At 32.3% G+C, this 21,557-nt stretch overlaps 1 long non-coding RNA gene across 1 annotated transcript in view; it reads left to right on the forward strand.

The window, feature by feature from the left end:
* Nucleotides 1-978: 978 nt before the first annotated feature.
* LOC119608198 overlaps nucleotides 979-21,557 on the forward strand; it is a 167,775-nt gene continuing 147,196 nt past the window's right edge. Inside the window, exon 1 of the long non-coding RNA XR_005231803.1 lies at nucleotides 979-1,146. This is a non-coding gene — a long non-coding RNA (uncharacterized LOC119608198). The remainder of the gene's footprint in view (nucleotides 1,147-21,557) is intronic.

Raw genomic sequence — 21,557 nt, forward strand, 5'->3', positions numbered from 1 at the left:
CTAACTGAATTTGCAAAACAATAAACAACGAAACTGAGCAAATAATCTCTACAACAACAGACTACTGATGCAGCAAATACAGCTTTGCTACAATGAATGTTTGTTTAGTTAGCGAGCTAGTCAGTCAGTCAGCCAGTCCGTCATGCATTTAGTCATGCTGTCTTTTAACATTTGTATTTAAATTTGCATTTGTATTTCACTTTTAATTTCAGTTTTGTTTAACTAATAACTGATATTCATCACCTCCCTGCTGCAACTTAGTATAGTTTCTAAATATTTAATTAATTTAAATGGGAATATGGGGAAAAAATAATAAATCCTTGTGAAATGTGGTTGCAAACAACTTGAACATTTGCCAGATGCGTTATTGTAAATCGTATTTATATAGTAAATATTTGCTTAATTTATCTAATTGTTGGAATAATATTTACAATTTATATGACAAGTAGAAAATCTGTATTAAATATGAGTTAAAGCTTCTTTAGTTCGTCCGTCAACAGAAGAAAGTCCACATCATAGACTGGTTATAGTTAAATCTATAGACTGACTATTGTCAGCACTAAAAACTGACAATAGTCTGGACTATAGACTAACTATTATCTGAACTACAGACTGAGTATAGTCTAGATCATAGACTGACTAGAACTCACAGGACTATAGACTGGCTGCAGTCAAGACTAATGGCTGGCTATAGATTGACTAAAATCCGAATCATGGACTTACTATACTCTGGACTATGTTCTGACTATAGTCTAGCCTGTAGATTGACTGTATTCTGGACAACAGTCATACTGTAGATTGACTATGGTTAAGACTACAGGATGACGATCGTTAGGACTATCTATCTAGTTCATTTTAGTCATTACAATCACGTTATAGTCTATGCCATCATTTCCCAATTGTTTATTTAATATTAATGTTTTTATATCTCTAATGACTAAATTAATTAATTCACTTTTATTATTTCTTTACAGTGAAGAGTAAGTACAAAATCAATATTTTACAGTTGAAGGGAATTATCAACAAACCACCTAAATGAACCACAAAATGGACCACATATCATCAAGGAATCTACTCAACGTTGGACTCGAATTCATTACCAGACATCATACCAACATATTAAGCTAACTAATGGATTTAAATAAGGTAAGTGATTTTCTATGGCTTCCTTTCTAACAGATTTCAGTAATCTAGTTATTAAAAAACAATCAAAATCTGAAATTCATTTTTAACATCGCCTTAATATTAAATGTACATACTACATACGACGAAGCAATAAATGCTTAATAAATAATTTATTTATTTCAAAATAAATCAAGTTGAAAATTACGTATAATTGAAGTGATTTCGTTTAAAATAAATTCAATCATTTCGTTTTAACAGAAATTGATTTTTAACACCAACAAAAATAACGTTAGTGATTTGTTTTACTTTTATTTTTTTTGTCATTTTTCAAATTACATTTAAACGGAAGGAAGGAAATAGATAAAAATGTAAACAATTATATTAAATGTCATTATTATACATATAGACACATGAACTCACGTGAACCACCACCCACAGGTGTATGTATGTATGTTTGGTGCTGTTGTGGTATCTATGGATAGACAAAAACTTATCGAAATTCATACTTAATGACAGTTACAATAACAAAAAAAAAAAAAAAATTAAAATATATGAATTTATGCACCTGTAGTGGTGGCATTAGATAAATATTATTGTTAGATGTGGTTGTGTAATTGTGGTTTTAATACAGGATATAAGTTCATATACACTTTGTCCTGTATTGGACAGTGAAAGGTAAACGTTTTCATACAAAGTGAAAAGATACGAAATTTGCAGTGTATGCTAGAGATAGTAGCTAGATTATATACAAGAACTAGACTATAGACTAGACTATAGACAACCCTATAGACCAGACGATAGGCTAGACTATTGGCTAGACTATTGGCTAGACTATAGACTAGACTATAGACTAGACTATAGACTAGACTATAGACTAGACTAGACTAGACTAGACTATAGACTATAGACTATAGACTATAGACTATAGACTATAGACTAGACTATAGACTAGACTATAGACTAGACTAGACTATAGACTAGACTATAGACTAGACTATAGACTAGACTATAGACTAGACTATAGACTAGACTATAGACTAGACTATAGACTAGACTATAGACTAGACTATAGACTAGACTAGACTATAGACTATAGACTAGACTATAGACTAGACTATAGACTAGACTATGGACTAGACTATAGACTAGACTATAGACTAGACTATAGACTAGACTATAGACTAGACTATAGACTAGACTATAGACTAGACTATAGACTAGACTATAGACTAGACTATAGACTAGACTATAGACTAGACTATAGACTAGACTATAGACTAGACTATAGACTAGACTATAGACTAGACTATAGACTAGACTATAGACTAGACTATAGACTAGACTATAGACTAGACTATAGACTAGACTATAGACTAGACTATAGACTAGACTATAGACTAGACTATAGACTAGACTATAGACTAGACTATAGACTAGACTATAGACTAGACTATAGACTAGACTATAGACTAGACTATAGACTAGACTATAGACTATACTATAGACTAGACTATAGACTAGACTATAGACTAGACTATAGACTAGACTATAGACTAGACTATAGACTAGACTATAGACTAGACTATAGACTATATAGACTAGACTATAGACTAGACTATAGACTAGACTATAGACTAGACTATAGACTAGACTATAGACTAGACTATAGACTAGACTATAGACTAGACTATAGACTAGACTATAGACTAGACTATAGACTAGACTATAGACTAGACTATAGACTAGACTATAGACTAGACTATAGACTAGACTATAGACTAGACTATAGACTAGACTATAGACTAGACTATAGACTAGACTATAGACTAGACTATAGACTAGACTATAGACTAGACTATAGACTAGACTATAGACTAGACTATAGACTAGACTATAGACTAGACTATAGACTAGACTATAGACTAGACTGTAGACTAGACTATAGACTAGACTATAGACTAGACTATAGACTAGACTATAGACTAGACTATAATAGACTATAGACTAGACTATAGACTAGACTATAGACTAGACTATAGACTAGACTATAGACTAGACTATAGACTAGACTATAGACTAGACTATAGACTAGAGATAGACTAGACTATAGACTAGACTATAGACTAGACTATAGACTAGACTATAGACTAGACTATAGATAGACTAGACTATAGACTAGACTATAGACTAGACTATAGACTAGACTATAGACTAGACTATAGACTAGACTATAGACTAGACTATAGACTAGACTATAGACTAGACTATAGACTAGACTATAGACTAGACTATAGACTAGACTATAGACTAGACTATAGACTAGACTATAGACTAGACTATAGACTAGACTATAGACTAGACTATAGACTAGACTATAGACTAGACTATAGACTAGACTATAGACTAGACTATAGACTAGACTGTAGACTAAACGATAGAATACACTATGTTATTGTTCGAACACTTCTATCCATGACTGTTTCACATTATTCTATTTTATCATTATTATGGTATTTTTATTCAATTCTATTTTCTTTTCTATCCAATAATTTTCTGTTCCAAGTGTCTCGTTTTTTTCTATTTTCGTGCAGTTTAGCAGTTGAATTGCTAAACGAAAAAATCCAATTTTATTCGTTTATATTTTTATGTCGAAATTGTAAGTGCGTGCGGAAAATTGTATTTGGATGCCTTTAAGGCTTCTTCTTACAACAAAATACAAAAAAAAAAACAAAAGAAAGAAAACACGGTTCGAGCCAAAAAAACAATTCTCTGGTACACGTTTTATGAACCCACAAATAGGGGAAGAAATTCTTCACATGTTCTTATATTGTTAAATAAACATGAGGTGCTATTTGAAAGAAAATGTTCAAACTTTTGCTTAAGGGGTGCCAAGGGTTTGTGAGGAAATAAGATAACACTTGATACAGGAATTTTTGGGGAATAACCGTTTCAAATAGTAGTTGGGTACCAGTTGGTACCAGTTTGTACCAGTGTAATCAAAGTTTATTGCACTAGACATTTTTTCCTTAAACTCATAAATTTGAAGACGAATAACCTTTAAAGTTATCATTTTCCTCCAGGTGCCTTTTATTGTTCTGCCCTGTTGTCTAATTTCAAATCATTATACATATTTATGTACTTATTATTTTTTTGTGAATTGTTATTACAAATATTCATGTATTGCAGCCCTTTTCTTTGGCATTTATCTAGGGCAAAATAAGCAATATAACAACAATAACAAACATTACTTCCTCTATTACAACAATAATACACAGAAAATATTAAATAAAATGGAATAAATGTAAATCATAATCGTTCTCATCATGACAGACGTGTGTTTATTCGTAATATTATGATAACAGGAAACGGAAATAAACATGCAGGGAAAATACAAAAACACACACACTCATTCCTACGAAAACGTACTCACACACATATACGCATTTGGCAAATATTTTAGCAGAGATGGAATTGATTAAGATTTTTTTGGTAAAATTCAGAAAATTTTAAATTTTTTTTCTATTTCTTTTCCATTGTTGTAACAATCTAAGTGCCACACATTAAACGTTCATTCAGTGGAATCACATCCATATGCCTTCAAATGTCTCGCGTATGTGTTTTCAAAATATTTTGGCGGTTGTGTGTTCATTTAACATTTCAATCTAAACTTTTTTTCATTTATTTTCTATTTGCCACAAAAATGGCAACAGACGTTTTCGCACGTACTCTCACGATTATAATGTTGTACAACTGACGAATGTTATGACTTGGTTTTCTGGGCATTGTGTCATGTCAGAGTTCGTGTGTGGGTAACTGTTTGCGTATGTAAATTTGTGTGGGTGTTTGTTTTTTAGAATCAAATATTTAAAATTTTGAAAAATTCATATAGCTGAATGTTACGTTTAACATACGCTTTTAAACGTATGTCTGTAGATATTTGTTTTTGAAAGGTTTTTGATATAACAGACTGTGTATTCTTTACTTGCACTTGTGTTTGAAATTTAAATTTGGAGAATTCATTACTTTTTTAAAGAAACGTAAAAAAACATGTTTCAAAATACATATTTTGCCACATTTCTAGGAAATTTTAAACGGGTTTTGTGAGCAAAAATCAAGTTTTTTAAAAATATTGCTTTGCAGAGGAGGGAATAAATTATGAATTACATTACTGGCATGTAAACGTTTAAAGTTGTATCAAATAATCTTTTATAATAAGAAATACATATATAAAAACATCCTATAACATTAGAGCTGAATTAAACTGAACTAAGAACAGAACTAGAACAGAACTAGCACAGAACTAGAACAGAACTAGAACAGGAACTAGAACAAACTAGAACAGAACTAGAACAGAACTAGAACAGAACTAGAACAGAACTAGAACAGAACTAGAACAGAACTAGAACAGAACTAGACAAGAACTAGAACAGAACTAGAACAGAACTAGAACAGAACTAGAACAGAACTAGAACAGGAAACCTAGAACAGAACTAGAACAGAAACTAGAACAGAACTAGAACAGAACTAGAACAGAACTAGAACAGAACTAGAACAGAACTAGAACTAGAACAGAACTAGAACTAGAACTAGAACAGAAACTAGAACAGAACTAGAACAGAAACTAGAACAGAACTAGAACAGAACTAGAACAGAACTAGAACAGAACTAGAACAGAACTAGAACAGAACTAGAACAGAACTAGAACAGAACTAGAACGAAACTAGAACAGAACTAGAACAGAACTAGAAACAGAACTAGAACAGAACTAGAACAGAACTAGAACAGAACTAGAACAGAACTAGAACAGAACTAGAACAGAACTAGAACAGAACTAGAACAGAACTAGAACAGAACTAGAACAGAACTAGAACAGAACTAGAACAGAACTAGAACAGACTAGAACAGAACTAGAACAGAACTAGAACAGAACTAGAACAGAACTAGAACAGAAACTAGAACAGAACTAGAACAGAACTAGAACAGAACTAGAACAGAACTAGAACAGAACTAGAACAGAACTAGAACAGAACTAGAACAGAACTAGAACAGAACTAGAACAGAACTAGAACAGAACTAGAACAGAACTAGAACAGAACTAGAACAGAACTAGAACAGAACTAGAACTAGAACAGAACTAGAACAGAACTAAAACAGAACTAGAACAGAACTAGAACAGAACTAGAACAGAACTAGAACAGAACTAGAACAGAACTAGAACAGAACTAGAACAGAACTAGAACAGAACTAGAACAGAACTAGAACAGAACTAGAACAGAACTAGAACAGAACTAGAATAGATCTGAACTAGAACATAACTAGAACAGAACTAGAACAGAACTAGAACAGAACTAGAACAGAACTAGAACAGAACTAGAACAGAACTAGAACTAGAACAGAACTAGAACAGAACTAGAACAGAACTAGAACAGAACTACAACAGAATAAGAACGAACTAGAACTAGAACTGAACTCTAGAACTGAACTAGAACTGAACTAGAACTAGAACTGAACTAGAACTGAACTAGAACTGAACTAGAACTGAACTAGAACTGAACTAGAACTGAACTAGAACTGAACTAGAACTGAACTAGAACTGAACTAGAACTAACTAGAACTGAACTAGAACTGAACTAGACTGAACTAAACTGAACTAGAACTGAACTAGAACTGAAACTAGAACTGAACTAGAACTGAACTAGAACTGAACTAGAACTGAACTAGAACTGAACTAGAACTGAACTAGAACTGAACTAGAAACTGAACTAGAACTGAACTAGAACTGAACTAGAACTGAACTAGAACTGAACTAGAACTGAACTAGAACTGAACTAGAACTGTTCTAGAATTAAACTAGAACAGTGAAGTTATATAAAAAAACTTAAAAAAAAATGTTTATTTCAATTCTTTAATTTAATTTCCTCCGATTTAAAAGTCCTGTTGTACATTTTCTAATTTCCCCACATAAATAAATAGAACAATAAAAATAAAAATATCACCACAAAACGTACCGCAACCACATAATGGTTTTACCACTGTCAGACGGAAAATTATAACATTAAAATGTCATTCAAAGGCTTAAAGTACTACATTTATGACTCTAGAAAAATGAGGAATACGACGAACACCACCAACACCAACCAACGATAGAAAGAATGATGACAAAAATGACAATGAGAAGATAAAGAAAAAAAGACATGAAATGAAAAAGGAATCCTATTTATGCACACCTACAACCAAATAGTACTCTAGTATGCAATGACAGTGAGACAGTAACGAAAATAAAAATAATACGAATATTAAAATAAATACTCTACAACATAAATATGATACTAGGACATAAATTAAGGCCAGCGCTTTGAAAGATTTAAATCGTAAATGGGAGGAAAAGAACTTAAATTAAAATTAAACCCAAAACCTTCCAGTAGAATTTTATAAACCAAACCTATGCGTTAACAAAAAAACTGTTCCAAAAATATTTGGGGCACCATTCAAATGGTCCCCTTCAAGTAGACAATCTCCTCTAGCTTAAACGAGGTATTAAACGAGTTAAATCCCACAATTTTATAGGACACTTAATAGATTCAAAAACCGAAATTAGTTGCTAACTAAAGTTGCGTTTAATAAATCCAGCAATTAGTTACATCGCCATAGACAAATTTAGGTTTCTTCATTTCGAGGTAGGGACCGATTCAGAACCTAAAGGTACGCGTTACTTTAACATGGCGATGTCTTAATAGAATTGTCTTCTTTCTGGTAGCCTGTACTAATCTAAATGGACAAAATAGATTAAGTTCAAAATTCATGATAAAGGTTTGACTTAAATAGGCTGAAGGTGGGATGTACGTACACTACATCGGGTGCTATACATGAAAAATGTTGCTAAATGTAGAGATCTATGAAAAAGAGTTATTATTGTCTGAAACATAGATTCTTGAACGTAGTTTCTCAGAATTTTATAATCATTGTTCCTGACTGATGTCTCTTCTAAGAAGTGTTCCGGAATTGTATTGTAATATCCGCATGCTCTACATTCATCCGAATCCGAATTGGATGAAATGTATAGTTCTGAGCGGCTGAAGTTCAGAAATAATTATATTTTAATCTAATTTGAGCGACCACCTGGCAATAACGGAGTGTTTAAGCGTTTCACTGTCATCTCTGTATTCGTCTGAATCCGTTAGTGCAATTTTTTGTAGGGTCACACCATTGAATCTTTGTGGTCCTATCCACCATTCCTTTATTCTAAGTGACCGTATGGTATAAGAATAACGGAAAATGTTTCAGCGTTTCACTGTCATATCGACATTCTCTATACTCTGAATCCGTTCGTGCAATTTTGTGTGAGGGTCAACCCATCGGATCTCTGTTCCATTATTCTAAGTGAGCGTATGAGATAACGGAATAACGGAAAGTGTTTCATGTTTCTCATCTCGACATTCTCCGTACTCTTCTGTTTCCTTCCATGTTTGCTCTTTCATTAACTATTTTCCCGAGCGATCTGGTGCTTACCACTGGAACAGTTTTCGGTTATGGCTCTATTGAAGTCTAATACGGTCTTAGCTTTAACTTCATTTACCAATATCGCCCTAATTGCCTTCTGCTTAGGGGAAAATATGTTAGCGCAACTCTATTTTATAGATTACATTACAGCTCGGTTCCTGATGCTAGTGTTATGATCAGTTTCTGTGTTTTCAGAGTAGATCCCAGCTATCAGTGACGAAACATATGCCTACAGATGTTTGCTCTAATGTTCCGCATGACCTTGACCTTCTCTCTCACGTCGTGCCTTACACTTGCCAACAATTTCTGTCTCTGTTATGAGATCGCGAACGTCCAATGTTTGTATATAGTGGTCCAATGTGTCCAGTTCATGTTCGCACTTATACCTCAGCAACATGTACTCCGTACTTCCAGTAGCGATGTGATACAATTTAGTATTTTTGTGTATAGAATTCAAGCAAGTTATTGAAGCGTTATTTACACAGAGGAAAAAAAGACGTTTTAAAATTATACACGTCTGGTACCAAATTGACACCAAAGTGTTTATAATTTTTGAATAACATCCGTTGTGAAATTATGTACGGATAGTTGTCAAACTAACAACAAGCAAATCAACAGCATTAACTAATTAACAAAAAAAAAATAATAATGTGTTACCAAACTGACGACGTTAAGTTGTCGTTGCCTAAATAGGTTTTCATGAAAGAAATCTTCTTTAAAAGTGTCCAATCCTTTTCCTCTCTGTATGCCTGCCTTATTCTTATATGACGACAATAAAATCAACATAAAGAACAACCATTCTCTTCTACAATCCTGGAAAATATGTAAAACTGTATAGAGCAGCAGGAAGAGTTCCGGAAACGAAACACATAAATACCATATTGAAATAAAAAAAAAACTTTACAATTCACAATAAAAATACACATGCATGTTCTCGAACAAGGACACAATTGTTGCTTTCGCCGGAATTCTAAAGAAAATTCTTACACAAAAGACTTTCAGTAGAGAAGAAAAGTCAGTTAAAATGACAGAAGTTTCAAATTTAAAAGAAATACAAGTGACACTAAAAAGTTTTGCAACCACCACCTACTGTTATCAGATTTAAAGCCGCCAGCAGCAGCAACAGCAGTTTGTGGAAAGAAAATATAGATCATAATAAATGGTTGAACAGTCTTACAAGTAGACAGAAATAATAATCATAATAATGAATATAGACCCACCTACTTAATCAGGAATATAGGATGAATAAAGTAAAAAATGTGTAAGGTTAAGTCGACAACTCAAGACCCTATTCAATTGGTCTACAAATACGATGTGTTTGAACAAAACTATTCCTGTGACTGGTTACATTAGGGATCTATTACTTTAAGGTACTCTCTGACAGACCTTGACCTCTTCACTAAAGGAAATTCATGTGTAGCTAATCCCATGACTAATTCTTTGGAGTCGTTCCTAAGCATAGATCCAATTTCTGCAGTAGTACGCAGGACCTTTGATTAGCTACAAACAATGAAGAGTCTGAAGTGACCTTCTCAAAACCGAAAAAACTTTAAATTTTTCCTAACAATAGCAAACATTTGTCTCAACAAAATACTACCACAATCTTAACAATAAAGGATTCTTCCTGTGTCAGTACAATAAAGGATTCTTCTTCCTGCCAACAGAAAGTTCTAAATAATAGAAAAATAATATTAAAAAAAAAGTAATAAAAAATTGTATTGCAATAAATTCCTCAAACATAAATGCTCCACATTAAATAACATCATCAAATAGTGCGTGTTGTAAGACCATATGTGGTGTTTTTGGAATGAAATGGTTATGGTATGGGAAGGAATATTTAGTGACACACACAAAAAATTGTTAAAATAAAATTCCAAACATTCCAAAATGTCTGTAGTAATCTTTAATGAAATTTGAGTTTAATGAATATATAAGAGATTTTCTTAATAATTATGAAAAATATTTAGAGTGTTTGAGAAAGAGCCTGAAGAAGAACTTTGGTTTTGGATTAATTATTATTTTTTGGCTCTTAAAGAAGACATAAATTTTTGTTAGTTAATTTAAAGAAAATAGTACAGCAATTTGTGAATATTCAAACACAATTCGCATGAAACCCTTTAGGAAATTTGATTAGAAGGAACTAGTCCAGCGGTTTGTGAACATTCGAACTCTAGCACACCCTTCACTCGATATGGTTCCTGGTGCAAAAATTGGTTCAAATGAGCAAGTTCCTTTGACAGTTTTCGAATTTGAAGTTACTCGTGATGGCGATTTATCCACCCACAGACTTTGGAACAAAAGTAATATCTAATAAGAGTTGGGGAATTTTTAGTCTTATTCTTAGGATTTTTTTTGTTGAGACGGTTTCTCAGCTTAATTATATTACTTATATAACTTGTGATTCTAGATCTAGCCGGATTCGGATTCCTTAGAAGGATCTAATTATCATTATCATACCAGACATGACATCTTATTCGGTTCCCTTTAAATATGGGTCACCTGTATTGGTGAGAACGAATTGTTATTGAATAGATTTCAAATATCAAAGAGCAATTGGGTGGTGGCTTAGGGGGAAAACGAGGATCAAAGTCTCGGTTAAATTTTGTAAAAAACTCTTATCTCTTCTCCTCTTATGGTTCTCATCTCGGCCGTGATTCACTTCCTGTCCCAACTTAGACGATACTGTATCGACATTTAATTAAAACCACTTTTCACTTTTACCAAATTATCGAAAATTTCTTGGCCTTGTCTTCCGCGGTCCTGATAAACATTCGTTAATTTTGTATGTAGACATCCCTAAGATCGTAAAAGTTAGGAAGTTAGTTAGTTAGTTAGTCAGTTAGTCAGTTAGTCAGTTAGTTAGTTAGTTAGTTAGTTAGTTAGTTAGTTAGTTAGTTAGTTAGTTAGTTAGTTAGTTAGTTAGTTAGTTAGTTAGTTAGTTAGTTAGTTAGTTAGTTAGTTAGTTAGTTAGTTAGTTAGTTAGTTAGTTAGTTAGTTAGTTAGTTAGTTAGTTAGTTAGTTAGTTAGTTAGTTAGTTAGTTAGTTAGTTAGTTAGTTAGTAGTTAGTTAGTTAGTTAGGTTAGTAGTTAGTTAGTTAGTTAGTTAGTTAGTTAGTTAGTTAGTTAGTTAGTTAGTTAGTTAGTTAGTTAGTTAGTTAGTTCGTTAGTTAGTTTAGTTAGTTAGTTAGTTAGTTAGTTTAGTTCTGTTTAGTTAGTTAGTTAGTTAGTTAGTTAGTTAGTTAGTTAGTTAGTTAGTTAGTTAGTTAGTTAGTTAGTTAGTAGTTAGTTAGTTTAGTTAGTTCGTTAGTTAGTTAGTTAGTTATGTTATGTAGTTCGTTAGTTAGTTAGTTAGTAGTTAGTAAGTTAGTTAGTTAGTTCGTTAGTTAAGTTAGTTAGTTAGTTAGTTAGGTTAGTTAGTTAGTAGTTAGTTTAGTTAGTTAGTTAGTTCGTTAGTTAGTTAGTGTCAGTTAGCTTAAGTTAGTTAGTTAGCTTAGTTTAGTTAGTTCGTTAGTTAGTTAGTTAGTTAGTTAGTTAGTTAGTTAGTTAGTGTAGTAGTATAGTTAGTTAGTTCGTAGTTAGTTAGTTAGTCGTTAGTTAGTAGTTGTTAGTAGTAGTTAGTTATTAGTTAGTTAGTTAGTAGTAGTTAGTAGTTAGTTAGTTAGTTAGTTAGTTAGTTAGTTAGTTAGTTAGTTAGTTAGTTAGTTAGTTAGTTAGTTAGGTTAGTTAGTTAGTTAGTGTAGTTAGTTAGTTAGTTAGTTAGTAGTTAGTTAGTTAGTTAGTTAGTTAGTTAGTTAGTTAGTTAGTTAGTTAGTTAGTTAGTTAGTTAGTTAGTTAGTTAGTTAGTAGTTAGTTAGTTAGTTAGTTAGTTAGTTAGTTAGTTAGTTAGTTAGTTAGTTAGTTAGTTAGTTAGTTAGTTAGTTAGTTAGTTAGTTAGTTAGTTAGTTAGTTAGTTAGTTAGTTAGTTAGTTAGTTAGTTAGTTAGTTAGTTAGTTAGTTAGTTAGTTAGTTAGTTAGTTAGTTAGTTAGTTAGTTAGTTAGTTAGTTAGTTAGTAGTTAGTTAGTTAGTTAGTTAGTTAGTTAGTTAGTTAGTTAGTTAGTTAGTTAGTTAGTTAGTTAGTTAGTTAGTTAGTTAGTTAGTTAGTTAGTTAGTTAGTTAGTTAGTTAGTTAGTTAGTTAGTTAGTTAGTTAGTTAGTTAGTTAGTTAGTTAGTTAGTTAGTTAGTTAGTTAGTTAGTTAGTTAGTTAGTTAGTTAGTTAGTTAGTTAGTTAGTTAGTTAGTTAGTTAGTTACTTAGTACGGGTGGGAATCGAATCCAAAACCTCCAGACTGTGTCCCTATAGTAGCCATCACATTCTTAAGTAGGCAGCAATAGGGAGGGATAGCTCTAAGGACTTCACAATAGACTATTTGACCTCCGCTTGTTTTCCCTAGCTTCTTACAATCAAGAGTGAGCTCCGCTTGTTTTCACTAGCTTCTTACAATTGCCAGCTTCTTACAATCACGAGTGAGCCAGAAAATCCAAGAGAAATTTTGGAAATTGCCGTGTTGAAAAGTTCACATCCTTGCAGAATTTATTAATTACTCAAACCTTTTTTAGGAAAATAACGCTTTAAAAACATTTATGAATTTCTATGCTGTGGTTTTACATGCCCTTCAAAATAACATGTCTGATGTAAAAAAATACACAAATAATCGTTGTCCTTTTTTTTAACACACTTACTTGACCACGACAGTTAAAGTTTTCTTTTTTTTTTGTTGTTGTCACAAACTGGCTTTATTAAACTACAAAGTACCGGAAAAAAGTGTAACAGAAAAAATTACTGTAAACGTGTAGAGAAAATCCTTTTGAAAATACACATGCTTAAATAATACAATCACTTGCACACATACTAACATACATAAATGCTTACATGTATAACTGGAAAACATCACAGCAAGAAATTTCTTTTCGAAGCTGCAAAAAACAAACTGATGATGTGATGGTTTAATAAAACAAAACGTAAACTAAGAGAAAAAACTAGGAAAAAAATGCTAAAACTATGTAGGGAAAGGGAGGGATTGTCTTTAAAGGATATTCCATATACATACATACATATATACAAACATAGAGTGCTAATGTTTGTGGGTGTTTTTGTTGTTTTCTAGCAACAGGATTCACATGACATGTTTTGAGTTTTTTTTTCTTGTCTTAAATATGTTGTTGTTGTTGTTTTTTTTACTTTGCTTTGTTTTAATATTTTGTTGTATTCACACTTCATTCCAAGTAGAAAGAGAGAAAAAAAAAATTGTAAAACTAAAACTTTGTGTCTGCAACAGACTTATAATGTCGTGTTTATCCTGAACTTATCATTTAAAACACACTCTCACATACATACATTCACTCCACTTTGGTAAAGGACATTACTGAACACACATTTTCACACACATTAATAAATACCCATATGGAAACGTTAAGGAATTACACATACGAGTTGTTGCTATGTCTCCTTTGCAGTAAAAGCTGCTTGTGTGTGAAAAGGACATGATAATATTTTCCTTGTTTTTCCAGTATTTTTTCCTATAGTTTTTTTTCTATGTTTTATAGTGGTAGAATAGTTAACTTTAGAAAACATTTCTTCTTTAAATTCTTTAAGACTTAAGGATATTTTGCTTATTCTGTTAAAGGAAATGTGTCTTCTGTTTGTGTATTAAATGGTAGCATATATGTATATGTATGTATGTACATATAAATTTAACCTAGTTAGCAGTCATGACATTATCAGTAGTCCCAGGTTTTTAAAAATAAGTGTCATTTTATATTGTCCTTTTTATATGTGAGAGTGTGTGTCATGTTTTTATGGAGTCACATCAATTTATGGCATTTTTGATGGGATTGTCTTAGACTTACCTGTTTTCCTTGGTATTAGGGTTAAGTTTGTAACATTCTTGGATTTAATATATTATTTAAAATTTAAGAAGCTTTCATCAGTTTGTTGATCTTCATGATGATCTTCAGATCAACATAAACTAGATCTCATGCTTACGCTGTTTGATAAAAAGCTCTTGTATAAGTCGTTCAACGCAAGTCCCTCCTTGTGTACTTACGATTACAAATGCTTTACGCACTATACCATCGATGTCTTTTGTCCACGATTACCTTAAGATCTTATGGTTAAGAGGATAACCAGATCTCTATACTAATTTAGTAGAATTTAGTAGAATTTCTTCTACTGTTTCCTTTTGACGTGTAATGAGGATTCTAAAAGCTTATGGAATAGGATTTTTTAAACTGGTTCTTTTTTAACATTGAGAGGATTCTTTGTTCCACGTATTGGGACATGTGATTCATTCAAACTCTTAGATCAAATCCGTGCCTCACTACAGCACAATGGTCAAGGTTGTATCGATTATACAATGCTGTTATTGAAATCGAAAGGTTGTTGTAACATATTTGCTGCGACTGTTCGTTCTTCTCTGGGGAAAAAACTTCCGGTTGATGAAGCTGTTGCTGAGTTAACAATCTTTGACCGATTGGGAATCGGGTCGTTCCGGAGCGAAGATCCAATTGTCGTGGGAAGGACAATACTGGAAAGGTTCATCCAGTCACTGTGGTTTAAATTAGAAAAATCTTTTTAGATCTTATGTTATTATACACCTCTGCCGATCGAAATAAGTCGCTTAAAGCTTTCACAACTTTGGTACTAAACTGTGTTTTTGTTGAAAAGAAGTTTAGGCCGAAATAAAGCTCCGTGGGACTGTCTTGCAAGGTTCCCATAGTCGTGCTGCTGTGGCCAAAAATGTGCAGTATTACCTATGAAAATCGACTCGCCAAAGATTTTATCAAATCGAGAGCTACAAACTTTTACAGGGTCTGATATGGAAGATATGAACTTAGATAATGCAGAGGTATACTAAACCTATTTTGATTTAGATATTTATATACATTCTATGGCTCGACCATCTAGTTCTCTGCTTCAGGTTCTCAAAACACTCTCGCTATCGGTTGGTAATAAACCGAGTCTTTGTCTTAAGTTAAATCTCGCCAACTTCTTGCATACTGTTTTCTAGAAAGAACCTTCTCGTTAGGTAAAGGAGATGATCTTTATTGTTAGCTAAAGTTTAGGAAGTTGTCACTATTACTCCAGTTTTTGCCGCATTAACTATCACACCTCTTTAGTTTGAACTTCTTAAAGGAGTATGATTGCACTTTGAGACATTGCGAATTGGTTCCCATATTCGTGCGGTTCGTAACAATAAAATCCCAACAAATCAGGAGCTACAGAGCAATGATAACGGACTTTTTAGGAACTGAAATGGAAGATATGAATTTAGATAATGCAGAGGGATACTTAACCAATTTTGATACAGATATTTATATACTTTCCATGGCTGTATTATCTATTTCTCTGCTTCTGGTTCCCAAAACATTCTCGCTATCGGTTGGTAATAAACTGGGTCTTTGTCTTAAGTTAAATCTTGTTAACTTCTCGCATACTGTTTTCTAGAAAGACTAGAACCTTCTCGTTAGGTAAACGATTCATTCTCACTTTAATGAGAAGTTGGGGGAGTTGTCACTGTTACTCCAGGTCTTGCCGCATTTATTATTAAACCGCTTTAGTTTGAACTTCTTAAAGGGGTATGATCGCACATTGAGACACTGCGATTTGATGATCGTTCTAGAACTAGTGCTGACATCGGGCTAGTATTTAATCGTCTGGACTTCGTATATACTATTTTTCGACTATTTTTTCGAAAATGGTTAAAATCGGTCCATTATTTCACCTAGCCCCCATACAACAGAACCCCCCGAAAAGGGCTTCTGAGCTCATAATTATGTTAAATATACCTGTATATTGATAAAAAGCGGCACAACTAAGCCTTGATGACCTTGCCAAATTTCATAGAGATCGGGCCTCATTTGACCCTAGCTCCAATACAATGCCCCTTCAGAAAATTACTTGAATGTCCAAAATTAACTTATAAACACAAATATCCCGATGAAATTCAGCAAAATAAAATATTATGTAAAAATAAATATATTTACAAAATTTTATCGGGCTTGGTCCATATTTGCCCCTAGCCCCCCTATAAAGCCTCTTTCAGAAAATTAGTTTTTCATCCATAAATTGCTTAAATGTATCGGAACAAGGTAATAGAAGATAAATGCTTTATTATGAAAAATAAATCCCATTTAATATTCATAACTGGTGTAGGGTAACATATGGTCGGTCACCCCCGACTATACTTTCTCACTTGTTAAAAATGTTAATGTTCATACATAAAATTTATTTCAAGGAACGTTTATGAATATCTCATAAACACTCATAAAAGAGAGTTCATAAACTCTTACTTATGTATGTTCTGGCTTTCTTAACACAATCAAGTTTTATTTTCTTTATTTTTAAACCCTTCTAAATATTGACTTGTGCTACTGGAATTTTATATATCTTATTTAATTTTTTATGTCACTCCTGTTTTGGTTTTGCAGTCAAACACAAATACTTCTTTTAACGTTTAAAAAAGATTTAAAAACCTTAAAATTCCTAGAAAAGCACCCACACAAACACAAGAAAAATCATGCTTAAACATTCGTTTTATTCATTGAAATATAAACCACTGAAAATCGTTTCATTTGAAGTAGAATCTATGATGACAAGTTAATTCACTTGTACTGTGTTATCCTTATAACATTTCCAACTTTTATGCAGCAATTTTCTTTTTTCAACTTACTTGCAAACTTTAATTTTACTTGCTGGTTTCGATTGGGATTTTCTTTTATATTACTTTCTCTTTTTCCTGTTTTTTTCTTTCGATTTTTTTTCTTATTTTGCCAGGAAACATGTTTTGTCACAAACAGGACATGTTGCCGCCGCCTGCTTGTTTGCCTTGTACAAGTATGATTTTTGTGGATTAACAAATGTTTATCCTAAGATGAATTGGCATTGAATTACTAATTCACAATGGTTTATATATGTATACATGTATGTGGGTTATAGAAAAAAGTAAATATACTTATTACAGTATTTTCCTATATTGCAAATCGCCTCAGGTTCAATCTCATTTACTTCACTGGGCGATTGTTTATTGATGTTTGAAATGAAAACCATGTCAAAAAGATCAAACAGAATACACGTACTTTATCCATATGTGTATAACATAGATTAAGGCCTAAATACTTTTAGATACTCATACATATATGTATGATTAAATGGAGCTACGTACATATCTTGTTCTAATGTAATTGCTAATTAAACAAGTGTTTTTAATTAGGGCGTCTAGGCGATACAGCAAAGAAAAAAATTCACAAAATTAGAAATTACATTTGTCTGAATGTCCTATACCATTTGAAGTAGGGATTGAATACGTTCATTTTTGATTATGGACGTCCAATTTGATCTAGAGATAACATCCTTCTTCTTTGAACTAATTCTGATCTAGAATTGAACACGGTAGTGCAAAGGTCTTGACTAAGCCAGTAGTTCGATTATGATTCACCGTTCTTTACCTTCTCCCTTAGGTGTTACACATACTCGAGTACTAAATACAGCCCAAAATCTCATTTGAAGTTGAAAAGGTTTCAGCATCAATTTGATCGCGTTTTAGAAGACATATATATCTGTCAAATTAATTCTAAATTAAATATGATATAGAGTTATATTGACATTTGGAGTCGATATCGATTAAGCTCGTATTGGGTTACACCTTACAAGGAATACAGATATTGGACGGATCGTGAACTAAAAACGATCTAAAGATCTTGTTTCTCATACATACTGATTTACTCAATTTCAACTCTGAAAGCTGAACACTTTTGAGTCGATCTTGATCGATTATAGATCTCACAGGTCTTAGGAGAAATACTGAAGTTTATGGGATTCTAATCCAAAATTGAATAGGAAATTGGAAACTATGCATATCCTACATAAGAATATACATTGATCAGGCTTACATATGAACTAAAACTGATCTGTAGACCTCATTGTTCTTCCTCGACCCTTATGTATTTTCATGTCATTGATCATCATAGACAGCATGAGTTTGTGAGCTGATCTGTGGAGTTGAGATTGAACCATATTTGATCACGCTTTTGGTAGGATTCTGATCAAAATCACATCAAGATATCCTGGACGTAGAGTCGCAAGAATTTCAAACTAAACAAGATCCAGCATTGAAAAGGAAATTAACATTTTTTGAATGCTTTATGTCTTACAAATGATGTAGAAGTTTCAAAACTAAAACTGATCTTGAGGACTTTCTCTTCTTCCTTATCTAGACAACTTCCTCTTCTTCCTTATTTATTCTCATGCCAGTAAGAGACTGTGATCTGATCTAATTAGGAGTTGCGATTGAATCATATTTGATCATGCTTTAGCAATTGATTCCGATCAAAACCAGATCGAGAGCTCTTTAGCATTTTTCTCATACATGCTCGTCTAATCGATCATCGTTCAGCGTGATCTGATAGGATAAACAGTAGTAGGTGAGACTCTGAAGTTAACCCGATCTTTACTTTTCCCTCCTTCGTTTAATCGATCATCGCTTACAGCAAGTTTTAATCACTTGTTGATCTCTTTAGATACCAAACTGATAAGGGGGATATAAACTGTCGGAATGAATTAAATCTGATCGTTTTTTCTCTTTCATACTCGTTCAATCGATCATCGAGTATTGTAAAAGGCTGAAAGCGTATCCTGTGTGAACATGTCTTAAAAGAAACAGCAAACACTTTTAATCCCTAGATTTTATGTTCTTCTAGGAAGAAATGATCAAGCCCCTATTTTATCACACCTCGTGAGAGAAAGCAACTAGTTCTGATATCTTTAACTTATTTGTTTCCTCTCTATCATAAGCGATCATTGCAACACAACCTGCGAGATTTTGTAATACCAATAGTCAGCTGCCTTGCCTTGAGCCAGAGGAAGTTTAATATTACTTTTTTACAATTAACTTTTCTACTTTAGCACTTTTTGCTTTCTATATTTTTTACCAACATTATTACTAATATTTTATATTCATAAACTTTTAATACAAATGTATTGATTTCTCTGCTTTTCACACTTCATACCACCCTCTTCCTACCCAACTTAACGTGTCTGCAATTATTTTAAAATTGCATTTTTGTGTTTTTAGCTATTTAGTCTATTTTGAAAATCCACTACTTAATTGGTTTTAAACCATTTACTATATAATTTTTTTATGACCACAATTAGTTCTCATTTTTTATTACACTTTCTAGTAGAGTAAAAACTAATAACGAAAAATGTATAAAAACTTTTATGGTAAATTAAATTTTAGCTAAAATTATATTATTTCAAGCATATAGTGCAAGTACTTCGATTAATTAAATTTTATTTTTTGTTTGCCATAAAAAATAAAAAGCAAAATTAATTTTGAAAATTATAGTAAAAGGCAGATCTACTACATATGAAATGTTAGACTTTTTCTATAGAAAAGTTGTGCAACTGACAGCAACATTTTCTAAAAAAAGTTGGTTGAAAAAAAGCAACATTTTCTATAAAAAAGTTGTCCGAAAGAGACCAACATTTTCTATAGAAAAGTTGTCTGAATCAGAGCAACTTTTTCTATAGAAAAGTTGTCTGAATCAGAGCAACTTTTTCTATAGAAAAGTTGTCTGAATCAGAGCAACTTTTTCTATAGAAAAGTTGTCTGAATCAGAGCAACTTTTTCTATAGAAAAGTTGTCTGAATCAGAGCAACTTTTTCTATAGAAAAGTTGTCTGAATCAGAGCAACTTTTTCTATAGAAAAGTTGTCTGAATCAGAGCAACTTTTTCTATAGAAAAGTTGTCTGAATCAGAGCAACTTTTTCTATAGAAAAGTTGTCTGCATCAGAGCAACTTTTTCTATAGAAAAGTTGTCTGCATCAGAGCAACTTTTTCTATAGAAAAGTTGTCTGCATCAGAGCAACTTTTTCTATAGAAAAGTTGTCTGCATCAGAGCAACTTTTTCTATAGAAAAGTTGTCTGCATCAGAGCAACTTTTTCTATAGAAAAGTTGTCTGCATCAGAGCAACTTTTTCTATAGAAAAGTTGTCTTCATCAGAGCAACTTTTTCTATAGAAAAGTTGTCGGAGTCAGAGCAACTTTTTCTATAGAAAAGTTGTCTGCATCAGAGCAACTTTTTCTATAGAAAAGTTGTCTGCATCAGAGCAACTTTTTCTATAGAAAAGTTGTCTGCATCAAAGCAACTTTTTCTATAGAAAAGTTGTCTGCATCAAAGCAACTTTTTCTATAGAAAAGTTGTCTGCATCAAAGCAACTTTTTCTATAGAAAAGTTGTCTGCATCAAAGCAACTTTTTCTATAGAAAAGTTGTCTGCATCAAAGCAACTTTTTCTATAGAAAAGTTGTCTGCATCAGAGCAACTTTTTCTATAGAAAAGTTGTCTGAATCAGAGCAACTTTTTCTATAGAAAAGTTGTCTGAATCAGAGCAACTTTTTCTATAGAAAAGTTGTCTGAATCAGAGCAACTTTTTCTATAGAAAAGTTGTCTGAATCAGAGCAACTTTTTCTATAGAAAAGTTGTCTGAATCAGAGCAACTTTTTCTATAGAAAAGTTGTCTGAATCAGAGCAACTTTTTCTATAGAAAAGTTGTCTGAATCAGAGCAACTTTTTCTATAGAAAAGTTGTCTGAGTCAGAGCAACTTTTTCTATAGAAAAGTCAGAGCAACTTTTTCTATAGAAAAGTTGTCGGAGTCAGAGCAACTTTTTCTATAGAAAAGTTGTCTAAAACAGAGCAACATTTTCTTTGCATTCCAACAAAATATAGAACTTCATTAAAAATATTAAACAGAAACACTTCTGCATTATTTAAATCATCTCATAAATGACTTAAACTTTTGCCAATGAAGTGTTGGAGCGTTGCGCACCAGTAGTTCATACATTGAACTTTTACTTCCGTTTATCTTTTTCAATACTCGTTGTTGCAACAAAATTTA

This window comes from Lucilia sericata, unplaced genomic scaffold (assembly GCF_015586225.1).
Source record: "Lucilia sericata isolate MDLA Ls3-8-SP2 unplaced genomic scaffold, ASM1558622v1 Contig000806F_arrow, whole genome shotgun sequence".
Classification (NCBI taxonomy): domain Eukaryota; kingdom Metazoa; phylum Arthropoda; class Insecta; order Diptera; family Calliphoridae; genus Lucilia; species Lucilia sericata.